Source organism: Pan troglodytes, chromosome 11, assembly GCF_028858775.2.
Source record: "Pan troglodytes isolate AG18354 chromosome 11, NHGRI_mPanTro3-v2.0_pri, whole genome shotgun sequence".
Classification (NCBI taxonomy): domain Eukaryota; kingdom Metazoa; phylum Chordata; class Mammalia; order Primates; family Hominidae; genus Pan; species Pan troglodytes.
In genome coordinates, this window is record NC_072409.2 from 109,855,566 (window position 1) to 109,876,278 (window position 20,713).

The 20,713-nt window shown below is 40.4% G+C and overlaps 1 long non-coding RNA gene across 1 annotated transcript in view; it reads left to right on the forward strand.

Moving 5' to 3' along the window:
- The window catches only part of LOC129136015 (uncharacterized), a 37,793-nt gene extending 17,385 nt beyond the window's left edge, over window positions 1–20,408 (forward strand). The window contains exon 3 of the long non-coding RNA XR_008537242.2: window positions 20,353–20,408. This is a non-coding gene — a long non-coding RNA (uncharacterized LOC129136015). The remainder of the gene's footprint in view (window positions 1–20,352) is intronic.
- The last annotated feature ends 305 nt before the right edge of the window (window positions 20,409–20,713 follow it).

A 20,713-nucleotide genomic window follows, 5' to 3' on the forward strand; every position in this document is an offset into this window, starting at 1 on the left:
GGCTTATTCCACATGGGACAGGGGTAGGGAAAACAATTGTCACTCCACTAGACAGAACTCGTTTGCACAACAGGAACAAGAATAATTTGCATTGCTAGTCATTGTCTAAATTTACAGTATAAAATGGCTCAAAGATAATAAAAAGGCACAAACCTCAGAATCAGATAACCTGGAGGTTATGTGCTAAATGAGGCCTAATTTTCCACTGAAGACACTCAGACAGTGGAGTCTTTCCCAAATTTTCCCTACATGACCCACCTTTATATGATATCCTACTTTTCCTGCCTTATATTTTTAAAGCTGTCTTTGTTCTCATTGCTCAGATTACATATTTCTGAAATTTGATGCTTTCTGGAAACAATCTATCCTGGTTAGTCAGATTCTCTATAGAACTGCAGTTCTGTTGATTTTTAGTTACTAATTCTTCCCATGTTACCTACAATGCCATTTGTTTTCTGGTTGTGAAACAGGAAAGTTTCCCTTGTCCCCCTCGCAGGGCATGCAATGGGGGTGCGGCTCACTTCTTCAGCGCCCCATTGCTCAAACCTCTAGGGGAGCATACAGACTGGCAGGCTGTGGGGCTCTGACCCCATGGCAGTGTCTAGGGGTGAATGTTTACAGCTGAAGCCCCAGTGGGCGTGTGTTACAGGGCGCTCTCTTAGTTTGCTGTCTATAGGCGGATTGTGTTAACCTTCTCAATTACACCCCTTTCCTTATCACAAGGACAGAGGGATTCTGTATCACTGGGGTTTTTGCCTTGGTGTACCGGAAGAATCAGATCACATGTGGGCTTGGAGAATGAGTGCAAGGTTTTATTGAGTGAAAGTAGCTCTCAGCAGATCGGGGAGTCAGAAGGGAGACGGTTTTTCCCTGGAGTCCTGCCGCTGGACCCTTTTCCAACCGCTCTGGCCAAACTTCGTCTTCTGCTGGTTGATGGCCTGCTGGTGCCTGTCAGCATGCTCTTCTGCGGTGTGCTCTCCATGACCAGCTATTTGTGTCTTCTTCTGTCCAGCCACTTGTGTGTGTGTGCCTGCTAGGGTCTCAGGTTTTTATAGGCACAGGATGGGGCATGGCAGGCCAGGGTGGTCTTGGGAAATGCAACATTTAGGCTCCAAGGCAGGAGTGCCTGTCCTTCGCTAGGTCCTTGGGGGTGGATCCCTAGCCAGGGACCACGCCCTACTCTACCCAGCACTTCCCTTCCCCGCTTCCGCTTCCGTATCATTTAAAGGGATGATGCTCTTCCCTTCTCAGCACTCCCATATCAGTTGTAATATGACAGGTGACAATGTTACAAGGCTGTGTAGCAAAATGTTTTCTGGAAGCTAGCACTGTCAAGGAGGAAACTATAGGAGGAAAGGTAGTTGTGGTAATAGAACAAATCTACTAGAAATAACTAACCATGTGGTCTAGGAGGAAAGGAAGGGGCAAAGGTCTGGGTGGAGTGAATGGGGTTTAGAGACAGTGTATTAATATAAGAGTTAGCTACTTAGGAGTAAATAAGGAGGTCTGGTTGAGAGAAGAATAATGCACAAGCATTGTGACAGGGACAGTACAGCCCACTATGTAAAGGTCAAGGACACAGAATGCTATGGAGAAGTTGCAGAGAGATGGCCTTAGTTACAGAATTATGTAATATTTCCCCTGTCCACAGGCCAAATGAAACACAGAAGGTATACACTTTGGCACCCTAGGCTTCTAGGTAAATAATATTTTTTCATAATGCATTGGATACCTACAAAGCTTTAGGAATTCAGAATAAATAAGGCTGAAATATCAAATTATATCAAATTATAATACTGTTTCTCAGCATGCATTCAACTTTCAGTTACAGTAGCTGCTTTGGAATAGATTTCCTCTTTTTTCTTTCTTTGCTATTTCAGATTTTGAATGTTTGAGCAGCAATCAAACCTAGAAAGCAACTCTCATGAACATTGTAGGCAGAACAAAGGCCTGAGGAACCACTTTAATCCTAGCTCCAGTTTGTGGGGGATCACCTTAAAGGTTCTTGCAATTTCGGCCAGGCATGGTGGCTCATGCCTGTAATCCCAGCACTTTGGGAGGCTGAGGTGAGCGGATCACCTGGGGTCAGGAGTTCAAGGCCAGCCTGACCAATATGGTGAAACCCCATCTCTACTGCAAATACGAAAATTAGCCAGACGTGGTGGTGCACACCTGTAATTCTAGCTACTCAGGAGGCTGAGGCAGGAGAATTCCTTGAATTTGGGAGGCGGAAGTTGCAGTGAGCCGAGATTGTGCCATTGCACTGCAGCCTGGGTGACAAGAGCAAAACTCTGTCTCAAAAAAAAAGAAAAGAAAAGAAAACTAGAGCTTTTCTCCAAATTATTAAATTAATATAACTTTAGAATAGAAAACTGGAAAATACAGAAAAGTAGGAAGAAGAAAAAACTCACCCAAAGTCCTACCAATGACAACGTCTATTAATCCGATTGCATTTATTTCCTATTTCTTTAAATAAGATTAAAAATGGTTCTGACCCTACAGTATATATTTTACATCCTGCTTTTTTCAATAACATAAGATATTATATTAAAATTTACTAAAACTGGGTATTTACATGAATGAAAATTAATCTTGACCCACAATGCACACCATTCACAAAAATTAATTCAAGGTAGCTCATAGCCCTAATACAAAAGCTAAGACTATGAAGTTAATCTATAGAAGCTAAACACTAAAGCTACAACTATAAACAAGAAAAGAGAGGAGAATATCTTTGCAATCTAGGCAAAGCTTTTTTAGAACAAAAAATGCTCTAACCAGAAAAGACAAAAAAAGATAGATTAGGTTCATCAAAATTACTTTTATTTTTTGCTCATCAGAAGATGCTATTAAACTGAAAAAATGCAACAGATTGGGGAAAATATTTGCAATTTATATATCTGACAAAGGATTTGTATCCAGAATGTATAAAGAATCCCTATAAAATTCAATACTAAAAGGACAAACAATCCAGTTTCATTGCCTAAATTCACATCAAGTAGGTGGTCAAGTGGTTGCAGGTATCTCTCAAAAGAGAGCTGGAAGGACTAGTTTGAAGCAGAAGCATCCTTGACAGAGAGGATTAGCTATAATCAGGGAAGGAAACAGGAGTGAGGGAGAGTCTCAAGACATAGTAAGCAACTAAAAAATCCAATAAATATAACTAAGAGTTGGATATACTTTACTTCGGCTAAGCGGTCTGTATCAGTCAGCTTTTTCCGCATAACAAACAACCACAAAATCTCAGTGGCATACAATGTCCATCTATTTCTCACATGTCTGAAGTTGGATGAAACAACTCTACTTCAGGACTTGGTAGCTGGGGTGGTCCTACTTCTTTGGATCATACTTCTTCGGATACACACTTCTTGAATCAGCCAAGGTGGCTGTGCCCCAGATGCTTCATTCTAGGGCTCAGAATGAAGACAGAGCAGCTTCCCTGGAGTCATTTTGCTCATGGTGATATAAGAGGCACAAGAGAGCAAGCTTAACTACACAAACATATTTCAAGTTTTTCTTTGACACAGAAAGTTACATTGCTTGAGTCCGAAGTCAGTGTGAGAACTACCCACCTTTAGAGTGGTGGTTCCCAGCTAGAGGAGATTCTGTCCCCCACGGGAGGACATTGGCAATGTCTAGAGGCATTTTTGGTTGTCACAATCGCAGGTGGTGAGTAATATACTGATATCCATTAGGCAGAAGCCATGGATGCAGTTAAACATCCTACAATGCCCAGTACAGCTCTCCATATTAAAGAATTACCCAGCCCCAATGTCAATAGTGCTGAGACTAAGAAACCCTGCTTTAGAGGGAGAAACTGAAAAGTTAGGTGGCAAATGGCATGGATACAGGAAAAGATGAAGAATTTAGGCCTTTAATTCAGTCTACTGCAGATCTTAAATATGGATTCTTCTGTTAGAATTCTTCATTGAAATCTTGTAAATAATTAGCACTTAAAGATGATGATAATATGGAACTTTTAACCTAATCTTAACAGAAGTAAAACTAAAAGTATATTAACCTGGCCCTCTCAAAGCCCGTCAGAACTTTGATTTTCTGATATTTTTCTCCATGCCTGAGCTCCCACATATCATGCACAAAGAGGAAGACTGTAGGTCCTGGGCACATCCAAGTGCAACAGTTCTTTGCGCTTGTATAATTGCAGCAGCAAAAGCATGTGTCATTGGAGAATGTTCACATTATCACTTCTAAAGCAGTTCCAAAAAAAGAAAACGTCAGAAAATATTCTCAATAAGTCAATCCCCATAACATTGCCCAATCTCAAAATCAATCGCTGTTAAGTAATAAGAGAGCAGACAGTGATGAGTCTCCCTGTGGACTGGGTGTCAGGCTAGAAGTGGTCGTTGCTTGCTATTTTGAAGGTTAAGAACAGTTCAGGGCTGGGCATGGTTGCTCATACCTATGATCCTAGCACTTTGGGAGGCTGAGGCAGGTGGATCACTTGAGCTCAGGAGTTCGAGAGCAGCCTGGGCAGCATGGTGAAACCCCATCCCTACAAAAAAACACAAAATTTAGCTGGGTGTGGTGGCACGGGCCTGTAATCCCAGTTACTCGGGAGGCTGAGGCAGAAGAACTGCTTCAGCCCAGGAGGTGGAAGTTGCAGTGAGCCGTGATTGTGCCACTGCACTCCAGCCTGGGCAACAGAGACTCTGTCTCCAAAAAAACAACAACAACAAAAAAACAGTTCAGGGAAACACCCATGTAGGGAAAGGGCGGTCAAGTCCTTGATATGTGGTTTTGGCCATAAATGGTATTTCTAGTGGCTAAGATTTTATATGAGCCTGGACAACATAACAAGACCCCCCCAACTCTACAAAAATAAAAATTAAAAAATTAGCGCACACATGTAGTCCTAGCTCTTGGGAGGCTGAGGTGGGAGGATCACTTGAGCCCAGCAGGCTGAGGCTGCATTATTATGCTATGATCACATCACTGCACTCCAACCTGGGTAACAGAGCAAGAACTTGTCTCAAAAAAAAAAAAAAAAAAAGGACCATTTTGATGCCTTGCCTTTGAAGATTACCTTAGCAATTTCATCTCCCTGAAAAACAAAAACAGATCAGAAACAAAAAGGAAAAGGAACAAAGCTATCTCATAATATTACAAACCATTGTTGTGAAGCCACAGCATGTTCTGCTGACACCAATGTCATTCAGTTAGCACCACTTCCTTATAGGAAAGAGAAAGTGAATGTAAGACATGTGGTGCAAGGTTAAGGCTATAGATATAAAGCAGAAGTCAGGATATTAATGAGTGAAAAATTCAGAATATACTAATACATGTAAGGTGGGATTTGGCTGATATGGGCCTTTACTGACTGTATTTGCCTTTCAGGAGTATATTGTTAGCTGCAAACAACAGAATCCTTTCTAGCTAGTCTAAGAAAAAAATAAGGTGGAGAGATTCGTTAAACAATAACTGATAGCTCACAGATTCTCTGGGAGGATCAGAGGCCAGACTCTGAGGCCACATAGCCAAACCCAGTGCCCAGACCACACTTTGGGTAAGGTGGGGGTGCGGGTGCTTTTGGGGGAATGTCACTGTCATTGTCATTAAATATCTACAATGCTCAGGATAAAGTACCAGAAGATCACTCCCGCTGTCTGTGACTATCTCGTCACACTGCCCTTGAAGAAATCCTGGTCTCATGTGGATACATATGATTCATAGAAAATAGGTCACATGATTGCACTATAACTATACAGGAATCTGAGCATGTGTAAGTTTTCTGGCTTCTACATTGAGAAGGTAGTACACACAATGTAGAAAATACAAAAATGAAGGCGAATCTTTGATGTTGTGTGGCCACTGAAGGAGAATATCCACTATAGGAAGAAAGAAGGAAAGTAAATAGTAACCAGGGTTCCATACCCTGAACTGGCAGACATGGTTAAGCTTTCAGCTTAGTAGGACTGCAACACAGGCTGCTGCAGATCTGGAAGATGAGATGCTGCAGGATTCTTGTTGACCTCACTAAACTTCTTGACTCTCCGTTTCCTTGTCAAGACAGCTGGGCACTCCTCAGGATCTGTGGATACTTCAGGGGTTCACAATCGCAGTCTAGTCTTTAAGAAGGTAATAGTTTCTTTGAAATTATTTATTTTGTTCCTGTAAAATGACTGTCCTATTGTTTGAAATTTACGTTTTTAGCTAAAAGCGCTGGTCTCCTGATAAAATTACTTCCAAAAAAGGGTAAATACTCTGTGGCTGTCATTTATACCCAAATGTAGATGACTTAAAGATCCTTTCCTGCAAGCTTGCCCCTTTCCTTTAAGTTGGATGTTCTGTTACTTGCAACTGAAAGCATTAAAACTGATTGAGTACCACTTTCAAGCCATCAGTAACTCAAAAATACATCATCTTAAAACAAGAACAAGTGGTTCTTATTTTAAGACTGGGGGCTGTGCCGTGCCATCCTGTTCAACTACCAGGAACAGGTTCCCCAACCTGTTGTAAGATCTCAGCTGTCATCCCTCTTTGGGGAGTTCTTTGACTATGAAGATCTGCCTCAACCAAAGTCACACTCCCTTCCCTGGATGCAGCCCACACAGAATGGCTGGTCAGCATGAGCACATAAAGGCTGGGCTGCCTATCCCCGACTCAGGATAACCCTCAATGACCATGCCAGCATGAGAGCTTTTCATGTAGTCAGCTGGGGCTTTTGTTGTGATTACATCACAGCTCATCTTCTCCATCTGTCCAATCCTGCCTCCTTCCCTTCCACAATTGTGGATTCCAAGGGCACCCCCTAATATACTTCCTCATGCCAATCTTCATTGCAGTCTGCGTCCTGGTAAACTTTACCTATGGTAAGTGGTATTTATTAGTTAGGATTAAGTTCAGATGCAGGTGATCAACAACCAACACAATAATGGTTCAGGTAGCACAGAAATTTATTCCCCCCAAATCAAAGTCCATATCAGAGATCTAGAGGTAGTGTGGTGCATCATGGTTTGGTGCAGAGATCAAGTTCTCTCTATCTTCTTGCTCCTTTTGTAGACATTTGACTTCATGGTCCAAGATGGACCACGTTCAGTATCCACATTCTGAACAACAAGATGGAGGAAGAAACAAGAAGAAGCAAAGAGCGCACTTGTGCTGTTTCTAAAAGACTCTCCCATGAGTTGAAGGGCCAAGAGAAAAACTTGCGTTTCTGTTAAAACTTCAGCAGGCATTTATTATTTCTTCAATTGTTTTCGTTTTCTTTGCCTTATGATAATCAGGCCATACTTGGACCTGCTTTGACATCCTCATTGAATTTATGCTTACTAGAGTGGCTCCCCTCAGTTCCCACTCATTCTGCCTGAGCCAAATTCCTGTTTCGTATACCTGCCCACCATTTGCTTGGCCCCAGGGTTATGCCTAGCACTTAAATTCACCACAAACATCCCTTGATACCGTACATCAGAAACAAAATGTGACCTACAGCAAACCTAATGATTATAAATTGCTCTTTTCCGATCCTCCCATTTTATTGCTTCCCACTCCCCAAAAAAAGGACTTTAACCAAGTTGCCAATTCATCAGCAATTTATTTTTTTCCATAAAGTCACCAAGCTGCCAAAACATTCAGTTTGGCCGTTTAAAATCATTTGAAATAATGGCTTTACATTTTTGGAATTTATTTGTTTATATATTTCTATTTCATTGGTGCAAAAGTGCTTTCAAAGAAGGGATTGCTCTCACTGGTTGAGGACATATCTTGACTCCCTAACGTTTTCACTGGAAGTTGACAGAGATGATATTTAAAATGTATAACAAGTGAGAGCATAGGCACAGACCAGTCAGGATGGAGGCCAATCACAGGTAAACCATGGGGCTGTTCCAGTATACATTAGCAGCATCTTGGTCCTGGCAGTGACCATCTGTAAAATAAGAACAATAAAGTCCTACCTTCAGAGCATTTATTGTGAGCATTAGAGAAGATAATTCATGTGAAGGATCTGGCATAATATCTGACACATTGCAAAAAGTCCAAGCTGCCTTTATTTTCTTAGTTAGCAGATATGCTTATTTTCTTGAGCTCTTTGGCAAAATTTTTGTAAACTTTATCGAGCAGAATGTCCAATGTTACTTTTCATAATTTCCTTTTGAGTTCAGTTCCTGGTCATCTGATAAACAAAGATAAGTTTTAGTTGCTCTGGATGTTTGGTAAGCTAAATTTAAGGTTTGGTTATGAAGACTATGCTAGCCTTCTTTAGATATAATTGTTGCCTCTTTCCCTAAGATATTTAAGTTTTTATTCTGTTAGCATAGTGGTTAAAAACACAGGCTATGAAAGCTAAGTAGGTTTGTAGCCCATCTCTCCCAGTTCCTAGCTATGAAAACTCGGGCCAGTTGCTCCACCCTTCTAAGCCTCATTTCTCTCATTTGTCCAATAGGTATAATACAATGCTGCTACCTTGTAGATTCAACAATATACTTTAGAACATCTAAAACATCTTTCTACCTAGCAGAAAGAAAAACCACTCAGTCAGCATTAGCTATTCTTATTTTGTTGTTAACTATCTGTATCTCTTTTCTGAAGTAAAGGCAGTATCAGTCATAAACTTAAACTATGAAGAGGCCATTAAAGGAGTTTTCATTAATCTTTTCATTATACAGGGTTCTGATTTTTTAAAGGTCTTTAGTTTCTATACATAAAATACTTGTATTTATTTACAGCAGTTGTATAAACAAGGATTCAAAAATACTTATACTACACTTAGATGTGTAGAGAACATGTACAGTAATATCTTTTTTGGTGTATAATGAATCAGATTCCCTTCATGTGCTCCCACTTGTCAGGTATTGTGGGGAAGAGGAACCACTAACTGTTATGCCACTCCAATAAACTTAATCTACTGAAATAATTTAAATAACCCTTTAGATAAGCACTAAATCTCTTTTAGTAGTTTAGTCTCTCAAATTTTCACCACCCTCTTCCAGAGCCTCTCTTTTTTGTCATCTGGGTTCATAGAACAAGGGCAATAGCTGAGTGTTCAATGACAGCAGAGGTGACATGAAGTCCTCAAATCCTTGTGATGGCATCTGGGCCACTGCTTGTCTTTGCCATTGAGTGGCTATTCTCCAGTGCTCCCTGGTGAGTGCTCAAGGGTGACTGGCCCCATCCCTGTGCCTTCTCCTGGCCAGTGCTGCTGAAGTGCAGTGTGGTACCTCAGCTTCTTCAGAACCAGGTTATGCTCTTCCAGATGGCTCAGCCTTGCCTTGGCTTTCAACTAATGCTGAAGACTCCTCTAAGACACTGCCTTTCCCTATCCAGCCCTGAGCTATGATGCCTACCTAAGCTGTGCCATTTTTACCATAGCAGACCCCATAGCAGGCCCACCTTCCTCATGCCCCTTCAGCAATATACAGGGATTTTCATCTTTTCCATCTAGAAACCAAGGACAACTCAGGAAAACTTAACTCAGGCCCAAACTCTATGCAATCACGCTGTGCCACAGAGATCTCTGCTGTGGCTGCTCCCAGTTGGTATAGAAGCTCCCTCTGGAGCCCCAAATGTGGAACAAGGCAATGCCCCTCAACATGAATGCTCTCATTCTGGTCAAAGCTCAGAGAGTGGACACTAGGCCACTTGATCCTCACCCTTCATCTCTCTTCAATCTGTTTCCCTTCTTCCCCACAATCCCGTGGAACCCAAAAGGGCAACATTCATGCTTTCCACTTCCTTTAAGTCACATCCTCCCTTGCAGACTCCAACCTCATGGTGGAATCTTAATGGTAGACAAGATATGGGAGAAAAAAAATCGGCTTACTAATTAGATGATTTTTAAATGACTGCATTACTAATTGGCTTATAGGTATTTTTGGTTTAAATAAAACTGTATTGCATTACCATTAATAAATTGTTTATTTTATACAACAGGATAAAGTACTACTCTTGTATTGATAGAGAGTAAGTTGCAATTCCTACTTGTCCTTGTAAAACTAAAAATAGGTCTTCCTTAGTTATTCTGCTAAAAGTAAAAAATGAGGGGTTTTCTGAATGCTAAGAAGGGTCAATTTAAAGGCGTTTTTTTTTTCTCTCATGGTTAGAGCAGATATGGAGGCATTCATGGATTAAAAAGCCTTTCTATCTGACCTTTTCAAAAATACTAAATTCCATGGACATGCATTTATAACAAGCTGAAAAGTTCTTTTGTCAGTGAACTTATAATAGATTTCTCAAAACAAATATCTTCAAGTGGGTCATAGTTACTAAAAATAAACTAATTAAGTCTTCTGTTTTTAAAACCATGAAGAGTTTACAAGGATAATAGGAAAGACCAGCTTTCTTCCTGACCCTTTTGCCTAAAAATGCTGAAGAGAGAGTCTCCTGTCTTTCCTAACACCTGGTTTTTGCTGACTCTCACCAATTTCCTTACTCCAAACTCACCTATTCCCAAACAGAGGTCCAAGAGACTTAAAGTTTCATAAAAACTAATTTTTAGATCTGATAGAAAAAAGAGGTTCCATAATGGCCGAATAGGAACAGCTCCAGTCTACAGCTCCCAGCATGGGTGATGCAGAAGATAGGTGATTTCTGCATTTCCAACTGAGGTACCAGGTTCATCTCACTGGGGCTTGTCGGACAGTGGATGCAGCCCACGGAGTGTGAGCCAAAGAAGGGTGGGGCATCGCCTCACCCAAGAAGTGCAAGGGGTTGGGGAATCCCTTTCCTAGCCAAGGGAAGCCATGACAGACGGTACCTGGAAAATCAGGACACTCCCACCCTAATACTGTGCTTTTCCAACGGTCTTAGCAAACGGCACACCAGGAGATTATATCCCGTGTGTGGCTCGGAGGGTCCCACGCCCAAAGAGCCTTGCTCACTGCTAGCGCAGCAGTCTGAGATCAAACTACAAGGAAGATGCCAGGCTGGGGGAGGGGTGTCTGCCATTGCTGTGGCTTGAGTAGGTAAACAAAGCAGCCAGGAAGCTCTAACTGGGTGGAGCCTACCACAGCTCAAGGAGGCCTGCCTGCCTCTGTAGACTCCACTTCTGGGGGCAGGGCATAGCTGAACAAAAGGCAGCAGAAACTTCTGCAGACTTAAATGTCTCTGTCTGAGAGCTTTGAAGAGAGTAGTGGTTCTCCCAGCACTGAGTTTGAGATCTGACAACTGACAGACTGCCTTCACAAGTGGGTCCCTGACCCCCGAGTAGCCTAACTGGGAGGCACTTCCCAGTAGGGGCCAACTAACACCTCATACACCCAGGTGCCCCTCTGAGACGAAGCTCCCAGAGGAAGGATCAGGCAGCAACATTTGCCATTCTGCAATATTTGCTGTTCTGCAGCCTCCGCTGGTGATACCCAGGCAATCAGGGTCTGGAGTGGACCTCCAGCAAACTCCAAGACCTGCAGCTGAGAGTCCTGACTGTTAGAAGGAAAACTAACAAACAGAAAGGACATCCACACCAAAACCCCATCTGTACGTCACCATCATCAAAGACCAAAGGTAGATAAAACCACAAAGATGGGGAGAAAACAGAGCAGAAAAGCTGAAAATTATAAAAATCAGAGCGTCTCTTCTCCTCCAAAGGAATGCAGCTCCTAGCCAGCAGCAATGGAACAAAGCTGGATGGAGAATGACTTTGACGAGTTGATAGAAGAAGGCTTCAGATGATCGGTAATAACAAACTTCTCTGAGCTAAAGGAGGATGTTTGAACCCATCACAAAGGAGCTAAAAACCTTGAAAAAAGATTAGACAAATGGCTAACTAGAATAAACAGCATAGATTAGACCTGAAATGACATGATGGAGCTGAAAACCATGGCACAAGAACTACGTGACGGATACACAAGCTTCAGTAGCTGATTGAATCAAGTGGAGGAAAGGGTATCAGTGATTGAAGATCAAATGAATGAAATGAAGTGAGGAATTTAGAGAAAAAAGAGTACAAAGAAATGAACAAAGCCTCCAAGAAATGCAGGACTATGTGAAAAGACCAAATCTACGTCTGATTGGTGTACCTGAAAGTGATGGGGAGAATGGAACCATGTTGGAAAACACTCTGCAGGATATTATCCAAGAGAACTTCCCCAACCTAGCAAGGCAGGCCAACATTCAAATTCAGGAAATACAGAGAATGCCACAAAGATACTCCTCAAGAAGACCAACTCCAAGACACATAATTGTCAGATTCACCAAAGTTGAAATGAAGGAAAAAATGTTAAGGGCAGCCAGAGAGAAAGGTCGGGTTACCCACAAAGGGAAGCCCATCAGACTAACAATGGCTCTCTCGGCGTAAACTCCACAAGCCAGGAGAGAGTGGGGGCCAGTATTCAACATTCTTAAAGAAAAGAATTTTCAACCCAGAATTTCATATCCAGCCAAAATAACATTCATAAGTGAAGGAGAAATAAAATCCTTTACAGACAAGTAAATGCTGAGAGATTTTGTCACTGCCAGGCCTGCCCTAAAAGAGCTCCTGAAGGAAGCACTAAACATGGAAAGGAACAACCAGTACCAGCCACTGCAAAAACATGCCAAATTGTAAAGACCATTGATGCTAGGAAGAAACTGCATCAACTAATGAGCAGAATAACCAGCTAACATCATAATGACAGGATCAAATTCACACATAACAATATTAACCTTAAATGTAAATGGGCTAAATGCTCCAATTAAAAGACACAGACTGGCAAATTGGATAAAGAGTCAAGACCCATCAGTGTGCTGTATTCAGGAAACCCATCTCACATGCAGAGACACATATAGGCTCAAAATAAAGGGATGGAGGAAGATCTACCAAGCAAATGGAAAACAGAAAAAAGCAGGGGTTGCAATCCTAGTCTCTGATGAAACAGACTTTAAACCAACAAAGATCAAAAGAGACAAAGAAGGCCATTACATAATGGTAAAGGGATCAATTCAACAAGAAGAGCTAACTATCCTAAATATATATGCACCCAATACAGGAGCACCCAGATTCATAAAGCAAGTCCTCAGAGACCTACAAAGAGACTTAGACTCCCACACAATAATAATGGGAGACTTTAACACCCCACTGTCAACATTAGACAGATCAACGAGACAGAAAGTTAACAAGGGTATCCAGGAATTGAACTCAGCTCTGCACCAAGTGGACCTAATAGACATCTACAGAACTCGCCACCCCATATCAACAGAATATATATTCTTCTCAGTACCACATCGCACTTATTCCAAAACTGACCACATAGTTGGAAGTAAAGCACTCCTCAGCAAATGCAAAACAACAGAAATTAAAACAAACTGTCTCTCGGACCACAGTGCAATCAAGCTAGAACTCAAGATTAAGAAACTCACTCAAAACCACTCAACTACATGGAAACTGAACAACCTGCTCCTAAATGACTACTGGCTACATAATGAGATGAAGGCAGAAATAAAGATGTTCTTTAAACCAATGAGAACAAAGACACAACATACCAGAATCTCTAGGACACATTTAAAGCAGTGTGTAGAGGGAAATTTATAGCACTAAATGCCCACAAGAGAAAGCAAGAAAGATCTAAAATTGACATCCTAACATCACAATTAAAAGAACTAGAGAAACAAGAGCAAACACATTCAAAAGCTAGCAGAAGGCAAGAAATAACTAAGATCAGAGCAGAACTGAAGGAGATAGAGACACAAAATCCCTTCAAAAAATCAATGAATCCAGGAGCTGGTTTTTTGAAAAGATAAACATAATTGATAGACTGGTAGCAAGACTAATAAAGAAGAAAAGAGAGAAGAATCAAAGAGACACAATAAAAAATGTTAAAGGGGATATCACCACTGATCCCACAGAAATACAAACTACCATCAGAAAATACTATAAACACCTGTACACAAATAAACCAGAAAATCTAGAGGAAATGGATAAATTCCTGGACACATACACCCTCCCAAGACTAAAGCAGGAAGAAGTTGAATCCCTGAATAGACCAATAATAGGCTCTGAAATTGAGGCAATAATTAATAGCCTACCAACCAAAAAAAGTCCAGGACCAGATGGATTCACAGCAGAATTCTACCAGAGGTACAAAGAAGAGCTGGTAACATTCTTTCTGAAACTATTCCAATCAATAGAAAAAGAGGGAATCCTCCCTAACTCATTTTACGAGGCCAGCATCATCCTGATACCAAAGCCTGGTAGGGACACAACAAAAAAAGAGAATTTTAGACCAACATCCCTGATGAACATCAATGCGAAAATCCTCAATAAAATACTGGCAAACCGAATACAGCAGCACATCAAAAAGCTTATCCACCATGATCAAGTCGGCTTCATCCCTGGGATGCAAGGCTCGTTCAACATACACAAATCAATAAACGTAATCCATCATATAAACAGAACCAAAGACAAAAACCACAGGATTATCTCAATAGATTCAGAAAAGACCTTTGACAAAATTCAACAGCCCTTCATGCTAAAAACTCTCAATAAACTAGATATTGATGGGATGTATCTCAAAATAATAAGAGCTAGTTATAACAAACCCACAGCCAATATCATACTGAATGGACAAAAACTGGAAGCATTCCCTTTGAAAACTGGCACAAGACAGGAATGCCCTCTCTCACCACTCCTATTCAACATAGTGTTGGAAGTTCTGGCCAGGGCAATCAGGCAGGAGAAAGAAATAAAGGGTATTCAATTAGGAAAAGAGGAAGTCAAATTGTCCCTGTTTGCAGATGACATGATTGTATATTTAGAAAACCCCATCGTCTCAGCCCAAAATCTCCTTAAGCTGATAAGCAACTTCAGCAAAGTCTCAGGATATAAAATCAATGTGCAAAAATCACAAGCATTCCTCTACACCAATAACAGACAAACACAGAGCCAAATCATGAGTGAACTCTCATTCACAATTGCTTCAAAGAGAATAAAATACCTAGGAATCCAACTTACAAGGGATGTGAAGGACCTCTTCAAGGAGAACTAGAAAACACTGCTCAATGAAATAAAAGAGGACACAAACAAATGGAAGAACATTCCATGTTCATGGATAGGAAGAATCAATATCCTGAAAATGGCCATACTGCCCAAGGTAATTTATAGATTCAATGCCATCCCCATCAAACTACCAATGACTTTCTTCACAAAATTGGAAAAAACTACTTTCAATTTCATATGGAACCAAAAAAAAGCCTGCATTGCCAAGACAATCCTAAGCCAAAAGAACAAAGCTGGAGGCATCACGCTACCTGACTTCAAACTATACTACAAGGCTACAGTAATCAAAACAGCATGGTACTGGTACCAAAACAGACATATAGACCAATGGAACAGAACAGAGCCCTCAGAAATAATACCACACATCTACAACCATCTGATCTTTGACAAACCTGACAAAAACAAGAAATGGAGATATGATTCCCTATTTAACAAATGGTGCTGGGAAAACTGGCTAGCCATATGTAGAAAACTGAAATGGGACCCCTTCCTTACATCTTATACAAAAATTAATTCAAGATGGATTAAAGACTTAAATGTTAGACCTAAAACCATAAAAACCCTAGAAGAAAACCTAGGCAATACCATTCAGGACATAGGCATGGGCGAGGACTTCATGACTAAAACACCAAAAGCAATGGCAACAAACGCCAAAATTGACAAATGGGATCTAATTCAACTAAAGAGCTTCTGCACAACAAAAGAAACTACCATCAGAGTGAACAGGCAACCTACAGAATGGGAGAAAGTTTTTGCAATCTACGCATCTGACAAACGGCTAATATCCAGAATCTACAAAGAACTTAAACAAATTTACAAGAAAAAATCAGACAACCCTATCAAAAAGTGGGCAAAGGATATGAACAGACACTTCTCAAAAGAAGACATTTATGCAGCCAAGAGACACATGAAAAACAAACAACACCATCAAAAAATGGGTAAAGGACCTGAACAGACACTTCTCAAAAGAAGACATTTATGCAGCCAAAAAACACATGAAAAAATGCTCACCATCACTGGCCATCAGAGAAATGCAAATCAAAACCACAATGAGATACCATCTCACACCTGTTAGAATGGCAATCATTAAAAAGTCAGGAAACAACAGGTGCTGGAGAGGATGTGGAGAAATAGGAACACTTTTACACTGTTGGTGGGACTGTAAACTAGTTCAACCATTGTGGAAGTCAGTGTGGCAATTCCTCAGGGATCTAGAACTAGAAATACCATTTGACCCAGTCATCCCATTTCTGGGTATATACCCAAAGGACTATAAATCATGCTGCTATACAGACACATGCACACATATGTTTATTGCGGCACTATTCACAATAGCAAAGACTTGGAACCAACCCAAATGTGCAACAATGATAGACTGGATTAAGAAAATGTGGCACATATACACCATGGAATACTATGCAGCCATAAAAAACGATGAGTTCATGTCCTTTGTAGGGTCATGGATGAAATTGGAAATCATCATTCTCAGTAAACTATCGCAAGAACAAAAAACCAAACACCGCATATTCTCACTCATAGGTGGGAATTGAACAATGAGAACACATGGACACAGGAAGGGGAACATCACACTCTGGGGACTGTTGTGGGGTGGGGGGAGGGGGGAGGGATAGCATTAGGAGATATACCTAATGCTAAATGATGAGTTAATGGGTGCAGCACACCAGCATGGCACATGTATACATATGTAACTAACCTGCACATTGTGCACATGTACCCTAAAACTTAAGGTATAAGAATAATAAAATAAAATAAAATAAATAATAAATAAATAAATAATAAATAAATAAATATTGTTACACATTATGGTAAGCATCATAAACTAGCCTTCAATGTTCTTTTAAATAAGTAATATTCCTGAAGGGTAAGACAAATACAGGGAAAATGAATAGAAAATAATGCTAAAGGAAAACCAGCAATTTAGGAAAAAAAATTGGATACTGATTTATTTATCCTGTTTGCATGCAATACTGAGAAAATTAATGGCTTAATTAGGAAAATGAGGAAAAAGACAAAGATGTAAATGTATAAAGGACATTTTGATGTGTTTCAAGCGTTGTAGAAGCTTGTAATACTGATCCTTTATTGTACCTAATTTACCTAAAAAAATAAGACTTTTCTTTTCATTGGTATAAAAAAAAAAAAGAAAAATGCTCATCATCACTGGCCATCAGAAAAATGCAAATCAAAACCACAATGAGATACCATCTCAGTTAGAATGGCGATCATTAAAAAGTCAGGAAACAACAGGTGCTGGAGAGGATGTGGAGAAATAGGAACACTTTTACACTGTTGGTGGGACTGTAAACTAATTCAACCATTGTGGAAGACAGTGTGGCGATTCCATAAGGATCTAGAACTAGAAATACCATTTGACCCAGCCATCCCGTTACTGGATATATACCCAAAGGATTATAAATCATGCTGCTATAAAGACACATGCACACATATGTTTATTGTGGCACTAGTCACAATAGCAAAGACTTGGAACCAACCCAAATGCCCATCAATGATAGACTGGATTAAGAAAATGTGGCACATATACACCATGGAATACTATGCAGCCATAAAAAAGGACGAGTTCATGTCCTTTGCAGGGACATGGATGAAGCTGGAAATCACCATTCTGAGCAAACTATTGCAAGGACAGAAAACCAAACACCACATGTTCCCACTCATAAGTGGGAATTGAACAGTGAGAACACTTGTTCACAGGGTGGGGAACATCACACACTGGGGCCTGTCGTGGGGTGGGGGGAGGGGGGAGGGATAGCATTAGGAGATATATACCTAATGTAAATGACGAGTTAATGGGTGCAGCACACCAACATGGCACATGTATACATATGTAACAACCTGCACGTTGTGCACATGTGCCCTAGAACTTAAAGTATAATTAAAAAAATAAAAAATAAAAAAGTTACAAAACCTTTTTCTCAAAAAAAAAAAAATTTAATCTAAATAGGGATTGAGTACCACAACTCAGTATCACACCTTCCTGAAGTTTATCCATTTTCTGTGACTTACAACCTTTTCTGCATCAGTGTTCATTCTTCCTTCCCTTCCAATAAGGGCTTGGTATATACTCATTGATCACCAAAAATTCAACCCTTTAACATTATATTATTTTATGGATATGTTAATTATTTTAATAAAAAACTTCAAATGTATAAAAAAAGATTGTATAAGGAACTCCAAAATACCTATCTCCCTGCTTTAACAATTATCACATAATCATCTTATTTTGACTATACCTTCTCCCCCAGATTGTTTTGAAGTAAGTTGTCTTATCTGTAAGTATATGTTGCTTTTGCCAGTATAACCAACTCTGTTTTATGTTTGTTCCTTGGGTTCTTTGTGCAATTTTCATCATTTGATTTATCAGTTCCTATTCAGGAGTTGTGTCTTCTACTTTTGAACTTGCCGTGTGCATCTCATCATGATTACACCTTGCTGGAATTCAGTATATGTGAAGTATGATGTCTACGTACAAAAACCCAGAATGGAGCCAACAGGAAAAAGAAAACTCTGACAACACGGTTGAGAGAAACAATACCACAGTCACCCACCTGTGTGTTGAAGAAAATCTTTAATCTTGTGTAGAATGAATGTTTAGGTAATTGGTTGGCTAATAGCTCCTCAGAACCTTGAGGGGTATATAATTTTTGTATTATATACTACTTTAAAATAGGAAAACCCATTACCAACCACATCTTATATACTAGACCAAAATTTCTTAGTTAATGGATTTGCCTTTTATCTGCTAGGAATTTGGAACTGCCACTTAAGACTAAGACTATTGCAAAGTTTCTGTGACCACATCACCACTCTGTTTCTCAATCTTCTTGGAGGTAACAGATTCTTGTTCAACCTGCTGACTTACTCTTTCTTACCCTTAAAGCAATAGCACCACCCTGTGGCAAGATTTAAAATGTTTCCTCACACTGGCAAATACAACTTCCATCTTACAACTTTAAGATGCCAAGTGAGTCTAGCGGACTGGTGAAGTTTTGGGCCTCTTCTCATATTGAAGTTTTTAAATGTATAAAATACAATACATGGAATTACAGAGGAAATCAATTATATGAAAATACTGTTGTGGTCAGGTGTCCATGGACTCTAGTTAGGAAGCCATAATACGAGACTGGGAACCTAACATTTTGGTTCCTTCAGAAGCAACTCCTCTCTGTTCTCATAATTAAGGATCATTATTCTAGTTGAGTTTGCAGATAGGCTTTCAGGAATTACATAATGGTTTTGGCTCTATCTCTGTAAGTATTTATATGGTTTATAAGAAAGGAAAGGTTGTTGGAGACAGTAGGGGAGTTTATAAAATAGAAAGCATCTACACAGTGAAAACATGTTGGGTTTTGTATCTAGGTCCTTTAAATTATTGAAGTTTAGATATTCTTGCCAAAAAGGAAGGATAGATTCCACAGAGTGCTCCTGAAAGGGTAGTCTCAAGGCATAAGGGCTTATCCTGAATGCTTTTATGAGGCTTACAAAGTAAAGCCAACTCGACAATTAATGTTATTCAGCCCTGCTGGGTAAATTTGCTCCAGATGCCTCAGAATTAAGTTCCCTCCAAGGGCTAATGAAGTAGCTCTAGGTGCCACTAGAGGGCACTGTGAGGACTCTGTTGCCAGTTAGGTGAGATGAGCTATTGGACAGCGGCCCCCTGGAATGGGAACTCAAGGAAGAGGCAGGAAGGAGAGGACTCAAGGTGCAGGAAGGAAGATAGTTAACATTGCAGATCTTAGGTTATAAGTAAATAGTAGTAATAAAGCCTTACCAGATATTTCAGGCTCCCCCATCTACTGAGTACATGGTAGGACTGCACTTCTTAATCCTCCTGTAGTGGGTAGGACCATATGATTGGCCCTGGCCAATATCCAATAAGTAGTCAGCAGGGATGGTATGTATCTCTTTTCTCCTCCTTCTCCTCCCTCTTCTTCTCCTCCTTCTTCTTTTTTAAACTTTGTACAGACAGGGTCTCACTATGTTTCCAAGGCTAATCTTGAACTCCTGGCCTCAAGCAATCCTCCTGCTTAGGCCTTCCGGAATACTGGGATTACAGACATGTATCTGTTCTGCACCGAGCGTTGAATTGTTGGTGCCAGACCCTCCAGAGTTCTCTTTCCCCTTGACATAAGTACTAACAATATTCAAGATGGTAGCTACTCTGTCGGCCTGGGTCCCTGAGTAACTACAATGGGCAGAGTCCCCCTGCTGATCCACAGTGGACAAGTAACATGATTCAAAAATAAATCTCATCTAAAACCACAGGCATTTGGGGATTAATGCTTACTGCAGCAGAGCATACATAACTTTGATTATCACAGCTAGGTACTCAACCAAGTATTTGCATGTTCAATCCTCTCAATATATTTATTTTTTCCTTTTTTCAGATGAGAAAATTGAGGCTTAGAAACTGTAAGGACTTACCCAAGGTCATGGAGCAAGGTAAGTCCTTTGACCTTATATCATGCTTCTTAATTACTATGTTATACTACATACCAAGACCAGTTAGAATCTGTGTTACATGTTCCCAATAAAGAAAGGAGAAATTCATGGAGCCAGAAATGCAAGAGGAAGGATCACTGAACCTAGCTTCTAGCCTATGGATCTTGAGTTACCCTCAATATTTAGCAGATAAGAGTGCTGCCAATCTCTCCAATAACTTGAACTGGATTTGTCTTCTTTCTCCACAAACTCTCCCCTGGTTTTGCAGATCTTCCACCCAGATCCCTTGCCTCCAGTTCCTCCCTC